The sequence below is a fragment of the Crocuta crocuta genome, unplaced genomic scaffold, assembly GCF_008692635.1.
Source record: "Crocuta crocuta isolate KB4526 unplaced genomic scaffold, BGI_CrCroc_1.0 scaffold48, whole genome shotgun sequence".
Classification (NCBI taxonomy): domain Eukaryota; kingdom Metazoa; phylum Chordata; class Mammalia; order Carnivora; family Hyaenidae; genus Crocuta; species Crocuta crocuta.
Genome location: NW_027533089.1, coordinates 10610943 through 10620763, shown reverse-complemented (window position 1 = coordinate 10620763; position 9821 = coordinate 10610943). Strand labels below are relative to the sequence as shown.

Below are 9821 nucleotides of genomic sequence, written 5' to 3'. Positions count from 1 at the left end.
AAGATATAGGCTTAGGGACACCTGGGTGGCTCAGTCAGTTAAGCATCCGACTTCAGCTCAGGTCATGATCTCACAGTTCGTGGGTTGGAGCCCCGCATCAGGCTCTGTGCTGACAGCTCAGAGCCTGGAGCCTGCTTCAGATTCTGTGTCTCCTTCTCTCTCTGTCCCTCCTCTGCTTGCTCTTTGTCTCACTCTGTCTCTCAAAAATAAATAAATGTAAAAAAAAAAAAAAGAAAGATACAGGCTTAGATGTTGGTTCTACTATTTGCTAGCTGTGTGAACTTGAGCGTACTGCTGACCCTGATTCCTTACCTGTAAAAGGGAAATAATAACATCTACTTTTTAAAATTTCTGTAAGAATTAAATGAAAAACAATGACAGGCTTTCCACACTTCCTGGCACATGAAATGTGCCAATACATTGTACCTAGTATTAGCACAGAGCCTCTGGATCATTTCTCTTGGCATCAACTCCTATAGAATAATCCTATTGAGGTTGAAGATATAGGTGATTAAGCTGAATCTATAATGATACTCTGACATAACTTGGAATTACATATTTGAATAATCCTTAGGGTCAGTTAGTTTACTTAACACTTGTCTCTAGGGTACAGGAAAATGTCAGTTATTTGAGCTTTCTAAATTTAGTATTCCAAACCAACAAAAACTTACTACTTTTCCAAAAGAAATTTTGATAAGATTTTCTATTACTCAGAACTGTTGACAAGTTACTTTTGCTTGCACTGAGTTAGTTGATCATTCTCACCTCTAGATGGAAAGTAATATCCAAAGCTCTTTTGGTTGAAAATGATAGAAATGACACTCCAATTAGCTTAAGAAAAAGAGAATGTATTGGCTCCAGCAACTGGAAAGTTGAAGGCTTGGGTTTGCTTCAGATGGTGGTAAACGTTGCCAGAGCTCCAGCTCTCTCCGTGTGTTGGCATCATTGTGCAGAGAGCTTCTTCCGTGAAGCCTGGGGTTAGGACCATAAGCTGCAGGCTTATGTGGTTCTTTCAGCTTGACAGCAGAGTAAAATGAGCTCCTCTCTCTCTCTCCTGGCAGCTATAGATCGGAGAGAAACAAATCTCAGAGAACATTCTTATTAGTTCAGAGTAGGTGGGGCACTATGGTCATCTCACTAGGAACCTTGGCCTGGGGAGAGGAGATTCCCAAAAGAAAATCATGATCTGATTCCTGACAGAGGAGGATGGCAGAGTAAGTGAAAACAAGAGATACCCACAGCAGATAGTCTAAATTGGATTGTCTGAAAACAAGGACCTTAGCAAGGCCATCAGGGCATCTCTTAAAATATACTCTATTTCATGGAACCACATAAAAATGTTTCAAAGGGCATTGGGGTGGGACATTCTTGACTCATGCTTATTCTTCATAAGCTCCACATGTGGTAAACATGTGCAAAAAAAAAAAAAGGAATTTGTTATCCTCATGTTTTGCATCCTAAGCAGTATAGTATGTGTGTAATTACATGAAAAAAAGGAAATTATTTTCCATATTGCAAAAGCAAATAAGACTATTAATAAATAATAATCATGTACAGTTAATGAAAAAGAAACAAATTCCTCCATATTAAAAAAAGGACCCTGGGAAATTAATAAATAATAGTCTAAAACTTTGCCAACTTCAAAATAAGAACAAGAGTTACCATTCTATAACTGATTTACATAATGCCAAAAATAAAGCAAAAGGAAGACATTAACATTACTTGCTTTAACAAATGACTATTGAGTCCATTTTTCTAAGTGAAATAATTCTTTTTGTAAGGGAAAATAAATTAATTGTGAATACAAGAAAAAAGTGCAAAATCAAAACTCTATTTTCTTTGTTTAGCCCCACTGATGAAAATCACTTTTAAACTCCTGATTTCATTCCCCGGCATTTCAGTACACAAGTTCATAAAATACTGATGCCTTTCAAATTAGTAGATTCTTGCTGAGACCTCACTTTGCTCTACAAACATGATCTCATCTTTCAGCTTGGTTATGTTCCAAATCCAGGAGCGAGGGCAAGTTTATGATCAGGGAGGAAAAAAAGGAAAATATTTACATAAGCCCCATAATACAACTTTTCTAAAAATCAAAAAGAAATCCATGCTATATATATAAACTCTCTGATACAATCCAAATAGGGGATAGTCACAGAATATGGGGAAGAGCTTAGAAAAAACAGTCACCCTTTGCGATGGAAACATGGAAAGAATGAGATGAGCCATGTGAAGACATCCTCCCAAGAGTGACACACCCAAAATTTGACACCTTATTATCAATCTAGTGTAGAGTGTTTCCCGAAATCACCAAGATATTTCATTAAAAATCCCATCTGGAAGACATCACATTCAAACAGCAACTTATTAATTAATATGTAATAAACTGACATCCCAGAAATGAAATATTGCAATGAGGAAGCTTTTGCAAGCCTGTTCTTGTGAGTTGTTCTTGTGAGATGTTCTTGTGAGTTGAACATCAAGACTTTTTTTTCCTTTGGTTTATCTCCAGAGCCCTTCTGAAGGACAATGGACATTGTGTGCACTCTCATGCATGGTAAGTAACTAGTATCACTTTTTGAAAATCTAATTTTTCCTCAACTATTCTCAAAATACTAAGTTAGCCCAACTTCGGCTCAGTACATGATCTCATGGCTCCTGAGTTTGAGCCCCACACTGGGCTTTGTGCTGACGGCCCAGCGCCTGGAGACTGCTTTGGATTCTGTGTGTCCTTCTCTCTCTGCCTTTCCCTTGCTTCTGCTCTCTCTCTCTCTCTCTCTCTCTCTCTCTCTTTCTCTCTCTCAAAAATAAAAGCTTAAAAAAATAAATTAAAAAATATTTGCTAAGTTCTATCATGACAGTTTCTGTACCTTACCCGTACCATCTCACTTTACTGAAATAGGGTATAATGTAACACCACCAACCTTTAACAATGATCTATACAGCCAAATGTGAAAGGTAGACTGGACAGCTTATTCAGTGACTACAATTAAGACAGATATTTATTCTATTCTGTAAAATTCTATGTTAGATCTATGTTTGAATTATGGAGTTTCTTCCCTAACATTCTAATTTCATTGTAAACTCATTTTTGATTCAGATTTTTAAATCCATTTAGATTTGGATTAAGATCACTCTGTTGCAGTTTTCACTTCCAATGTCCCTTTAAAGTATGCCTTCGTGTCCCCTACTTTGTCTAGCATAGGGCCAGTTATATAGCCTAGGTGTTCAGACAGCATTCCTTAAGTGAATGACTAAAAGACCCAAAAAAGTTACAAAAAAAGAGAAGATACTGTTCCCATCATGTGTGTTTTTGGCCAGTATTTATTGTGCCAATGCTTATTTTGCTGAATGAGTGTGAGGAAACCATTCTTTCTTCCTCCGCTGGTGCCTTCAGGAAATGCTCATGGCTCAAGCAGAGAACCACTTCTTTCTGTTATCTTCCAGGTAAACCCACTACAGACCCTCACCCCATCTGCCCTAATTACAACAGCAAGTCAGCAAGTCTCTGGCTAAAGTTTCCTTTTTTTTTTCCTCTTTTTAAGGGATATTTTTCTTTCTTTTTTTTTTTTAAAAGAGAGAGAGAGAGACCATTCTACATTTATTTATTTTATTTGCGAGAGAGAGCACAATCAGGAGAGGGGCAGAGGGAGAAAGCAAGAATCCCAGCCAGACAGGCTCCACACGCAGTGCAGAGCCCACTTGGGGCTTGATCCCACGACTCTGGGATGGATCACTACCTGAGCCCAAAGCAAGAGTCAGGTGCTCAACCAATAGAGCCACCTAAGTGTCCTGAAGTTTCTCTTTCCAAGGGGAAAGAGAGGGACAGCCCACTTTGCTGTGCATCATACTAGGGAGCTGGATAACAAGGAAGAGGTTCTCTAATCATGTGGGATGCTGTCCCAGATTAAGCAGTGTCCCCTCATTTGCCCCTCCCTCTCACCACTTCCTATTGGTGACATTCACTGAAGAAATAGGTTAGAAATCTGGGCACTAGCCCAACAACGTCAAGTTTGAGTCCTTGCTCTGCTAACTGTTTGACCACGGGCCACTGAATCTCTCTGAAGCTGTTTCATCAGTCGTAATTGGGGGTTAGTAATTGTTGCCGTGAAGATGAAATGACACGCTCCATATAAAGTACCTAGCACAATAAGTACTATTACAGGTCAATTATCATTAGAACCTGTTGTTACACAGGAATTTAAATGTTGATTATTATCCCTACTTTGGATTCAAAAGCAATCTAATGTAAAAGGATGTACTGTTTTCACTTAGCTGTAGCCTGGCACAGAGGAAAGCTGAGGAACAAGGTCCAAACTTCAGCCTTGTTACCTATTGTTTATTTATCTGTTCAGAAAAGTCTCCTCCTTTCTGAATTCTGTCTGATAAGACCTCCCTCTCCCTACATGTCAAGTACCTCGCTCATAGCAAATACTTAATAAATGTCAGTTCTCACTCTCCAATCCAGAACAGATCACTCTGGCAAGGTTCTAAGTTTAAGATAAAGTGACTAATCAGATCAAGGGGTTGCAAATAAAACAGCAAAATCTGTTACTGGCTCTGCCACTAACTGGCTGGGTAATCTTAAATCTTTTTGGCTCTTCTACAGAGAAAAGCAGAATTTTCTATGGAGATGTATATAAATTTAATCATAGAGAAAGCCATCACTTGTATGTGATAAACTAGGAGCTAACATGGTGAACTTTTCAACTTTTTTAAATCAAGAAAAATAATGTATCATATTTATTCCATTGGTGTTCTTGGACTCAATCTATGATTGAAGATCTTTATCACAGATGAAGATCTCAAGAGTATTTTGATAGCAGATGATTTATTCCTAGATTAAGATGTGGTTAAATGTTAAGCATTTCACTTCCACCTACCAGCATAAAAGCTCCCCAAAACCATCTCCTTAGTTCTCTTCTGTGTCCTCAACATGTTGAGCTATGCCTGGTATGTAAGAAGCCCTATAATACTTGCTCAATTAGTGAACAAAAGGATAATGGAAAATGGTTCTTTCTGTTGAGCAGTCAGGGCTTCTATCTCAGATCACCTGATGTTTACAAGTTGCTGGGCAACTTCCCATTACTACGCATTCTATTCAATCCTTAAATAATACTCGGTTAGGCAAGAGGGTTCACATCTCTGTAAAATCTAGTAACACAGGCAAGATCTGGTGAAGTACTGGGTTTTTTTTCAATTGTTTGTTTTGTATAGATTATAGTGCAATTTTATTTTTAAAAAGTTTTTAATGTTTATTTATTATTGAGACAGAGAGAAACAAAGCATGAGTGGGGGAAGGGCAGAGAGACAGGGAGACAGAGAATCCAAAGCCTGACTCAGGGCTTGAACCCACGAACTGAGATCATGACCTGAGCTGAAGTTGGGTGCTTAACCAACTGAGCCACCCAGGTGCCCCTAGATTATAGTGCAATTTTAACAATAACAAGAAACAATGAGGACCTGAGGCTTTAACTCTACAAGGTCAAAAGCACTAATTAAAAATAAGCTTTTTATTTAAAAAAATTAGATTACCTTATTTCAATAAAATGTTTTTTGACTTCTATTTTTACAGAAGTGCCTTCTTGTTTGGGCTTTGCAGTATGTCAGCTTTGAGACTGTTAACTCCAAAATTCTATTTTGTTTGCGATAAACTCTTCTTACAGATTCATCTCAAAGACAAGACATCTTGTGTTTCTGTTAAGGCATCTACTGATAAGCAGCCAGTTGTTTATGCTCCAAACACTTTGAATAGACCCCAAACAATGAGATCTGTGAAATGGGAATGAAGCTTTGAAAAACATGAATAACAAAGACAATTATGGGGGTGCCTGGGTGGATCATTTGGTTAAGCGTCCAACTTCGGCTCAGGTCATGATCTCATGGTTCGTGGGTTCAAGCCCTGTGTTGGGCTCTGTGCTGACAGCTAGCTCAGAGCCTGGAGTCTGCTTCAGATTCTGTATGTCCCTCTCTCTCTGACCCTCCCCTGCTCATGCTGTCTCTCTCTCTCTCAGAAATATATAAAAACAGTAAAAATTTAAAAAAGACAATTAATGATAACAGATTAGCTGCAGTATTCAATATTTTCTCCTGCACATTTTTATGTTTAAAAGCACTAGTACTAGTTTAAGAGTACTAGTATGTTTAGTACTCTACTAATATCATGTGTTGCTTTAAGTTTCAACTGCCCACTCCAAATATCAATTGAAACCCAAAGTAAGCACTTACATTTATTTATATTTCTACATCTACAAATACCTAGAAAATACAACATCCATATACAGCATTATGTTTTAGAGGAAAGAAATATGCTCACAGTAGATACTAATTTCTCAATGAGTCTGAAGGCCTCCTTTCTGTTCTAGACAAAGTAGAGTCCTCTGATATAATATTTGGCTTGTTCATTAATCATCTNGAACCAAGCCAAAAAAAAAAAAAAAAAAAAAAAAAGCCCAATATGCTTTACAAGGCAAAACTGCTGACTCCTTGTTTACTTAAAATATGGTAGAAGCAGGCATGAACGAAACATAGAAAATACATTTTAGTGATCAAAATACAAAAGATTAAAAACATATTCTGCCTACATTAATAAAGCTTTCAAAGGGCTCCCCACCAATTCTGTCAGTCTTAGAAGTTTCTATTTTGGCAGTTAAAAGAGAAGAACATGAAACATTTTGTGAATTATTTTTTCTTTGTGGATAATTAAACACAAGCCATGAAAAAACAAAATTTACAGATGCACACCATATTTTCATCACTCTGAAGACTAGAGCCATGTATTGGAGACTTAGTATTCAAAAGAACTGTGTTTGAGACATGTTACTGACTCTTCTCCTAAATTAACATTTTTTGGTAATTCTATCAAGTTTAGCCCATGTGTTCTCCTTTTTATTTGAAGTAACTGAGTTTGGTTATCATCTTTCTTCTTCAAGGGAAGCCAAACACACTGCCAAATAACCATGCACATTATTAAGGTGTGAGTGTGGGGTGACGTTTGGCTCTGTATGCTGGCAGGGAATATCACAAAAGCAACACCATTTCTCCTGGGGCCTGAAAGAATGCAGAATGTGTCTTCTGTTGGGTGTGGGAATTGATGTTCATAAGTGGAAACTGATAGGTAACTCTCTCTGTATAAATATAAATAAATATATATATATACACACACACAGTATATATATATATGTATATATATATATATCACACACACACACACACACACCAAACCTATATACACACTTAAAACTATCATAAGGACTAGGCATAAAAATTATACAGTGGCTTGAGGCTGAAAATAGGGGGATGTGGGAAGAGGGACATGTCAGGATAGCTTCCCTAATGAAGTGGGTGTACTGGGGGTGGGGGGAAGGAATGAGAAAATTGGGGAAAGGAAAGCATTCCAGACGCAGGGAGGAAGGGGCCTGAGGATTTGGAGAAACTGGATGAATGTCAGTGCAATTGAATGTCAGATGCAAAGCTGGTAGGGATGGAAGAGGAGATGAAGTCAGAAACACGGGCCATAGTTAGATCAAGAAAAGCTTTATCGTTTTTTCTCCAAGGACACTGAAGGGTGAGAAGTGTCCTTGCATGTTGAAATCCTCATGCTGGCAGCAGAGCTAAGCCGGAGGGTCTGGGGCAGGCGGAGGGCTGGGGCAGTCGGGCCAGGTGTGGGGCTCTCTCACAGTGTTTCTGCTGCAGGAGAGTCACGGGGGCCTGGAGCTAAACTGAGGATGGGAGCAATGGAGACCAGAGATGATAATAGCAACAGGCTAGTGAAAGTAACCATCACCTTGGAGAAAGTAGAAACTTCAGAACAGTCCTTAAAATGCTGCAAATTCCATGCAATAGATTTTCTCTCATCATAGAGTAAAGCCACCTGCTGTGTGTCACTGGGGTTTCTTCCACTTTCTTCTCATTCTGGAGAAGAGTCTGCCACTTAGATTCCATCAGCACTACACCGGGGGAGAGGGAAGGAAGTCTGGTGGTGAGTTTCCGGGCTACGGCAGAAAAGGAAGGAAGCTGAGGGCAATGGAGAGACATGGATATATCTCTTGAGGGACCATCATTCAACCCAAATTCATCCATAATGCCTGGAGAATGTATCTTCAATTTGTATCTCTCAGCCTCTCTCCTCATTGCTATGAAGATGCTATGCTCCATGCTTCATTGCCATGGCCCCCTAAAGGTACTTTGTGTTTCTTGAGAATTTCTGCAATGGCTCCCTGGCAGCACTGGTCTTGGCTTCTACTCTCGGCCCCTCCTCTAGGGTTCATTCCCTACAGAGTAGCTTTTTAAATATACATATCAGACCCTATCACTCACTTGCTTAAAAACTTCCAATGCACCTAGGACTCCTTTCGTACTTAGTACAAAATGTGGCATTATCCAGTCCTGCTCCTGTCCCCAGCCATTCCACCAGCCCCTCCTGCAAACAGTGTTCAAGCCACGTGGGCCTCCCTCTAACTGGTCAGAGAGGCTGCCTCTGGCTGCCCTGAGTAAGGTGTTCTCCGCTCCCCTATAACACAGCACCCTGTGCATGACTTCCATAGCCTTTCTCCACTTGTTTCTTTTTAAAAAATTTTTATAGTTTTTATTTATCTTTGAGACAGAGAGAGACAGAGCATGAGTGGGGGAGAAGCAGAGAGAGAAGAAGATACAGAATCCGAAACAGGCTCCAGGCTCTGAGCTGTCCGCACAGAACCCGACGTGGGGCTCGAACCCACAAACTGCAAGATCATGACTTGAGCCAAAGTTGGATACTTAACCGACTGAACCACCCAGGCGCCCCAGCATTACTCCACTTGTAATTCATTTACCAGTTTAGTGGTCATCTCTCCACACTACAGTGAACCCCACAGAGGTAGGAACCAAGTCTTCTTACTCAGCACTATATATCCAGTGATTGGCTGAGCATATGGTAGATGCCCAATAAACAATTTGTTAAACAAATGATTGAGCCGATTGATTAATGGTTCCTCATAGCTTATAGAACTAAGAACAAAACTTGCCTGGCATTCCAGGTCCCTGTAGTCTAGTCATCACCCACCACCTATGTTGTTCATTGGCCACTTCTCAGTGGGAAGCCCCGGCTCCTACAGAATTCCATTGTCTTGTCTTTCCACTTTGATTCATGCCATTTTCTCCTGCAGGAATGTCTACTCCTTCTTTAAAAAAAAAAAAATTATTTAAATGTTTATTTATTTTTGAGAGACAGAGAGCAAGCAGGGGAGGGGCAGAGAGAGAGGAAGACAGAATCTGAAGCAGGCTCCAGGCTCTGAGCTTTCAGCACACAGCCCAACACAGGGCTCAAACTCACAAACTGTGACATCATGATCTGAGTTGAAGTTGGATGCTTAACCGACTGAGCCATCCAGGCACCCAGTGGAATGTCTACTCCTTCCTTTTGCTTACTACATCTTGATTGTTTTTCTAGCCCATTTGAAATCTCTCCCCTTCCAGGAAGCCTTCTTGACATCACTTCCACCTGTTATTCTCTCTCACCTCTGTTCTCTTCTGGCTGCTTTATGCCACAAACTGTTTCAAGTGATTCTCACTTTTACCTCCTGGAAGCGGCAAAAACCAGACTCAAAGGTATAGTAGTAACTCTCTGTTTTACACTTCTTTGAATTGACATTATAGGAATTGAGACAACGCAATGCCCCAGAAACCATCCAGGGACTATTTTCTAGTCTCAGTTCTGTCCACAAGTAGCCATGTGACCTTGGACACTTTACTGACTTTCAGTTTGTTTTCTTTATGTGTGAAAGAAGAGGTTAGGCCATATTATGTAAAGCCTCCTTTAGGTCTAAAATGACAAAATTTTA

General features: G+C 39.7%; 1 long non-coding RNA gene across 1 annotated transcript; it reads right to left on the bottom strand.

Annotated features, from left to right (window-relative positions):
- Window positions 1-827: 827 nt before the first annotated feature.
- On the bottom strand, window positions 828-5041 carry LOC144216605 (uncharacterized). Its single transcript, XR_013330696.1, has 2 exons — window positions 4884-5041; window positions 828-1061 (listed from the first exon to the last, which is right to left on the bottom strand). It is a non-coding gene; the product is annotated as an uncharacterized LOC144216605 (long non-coding RNA).
- Between the last annotated feature and the right edge of the window lie 4780 nt (window positions 5042-9821).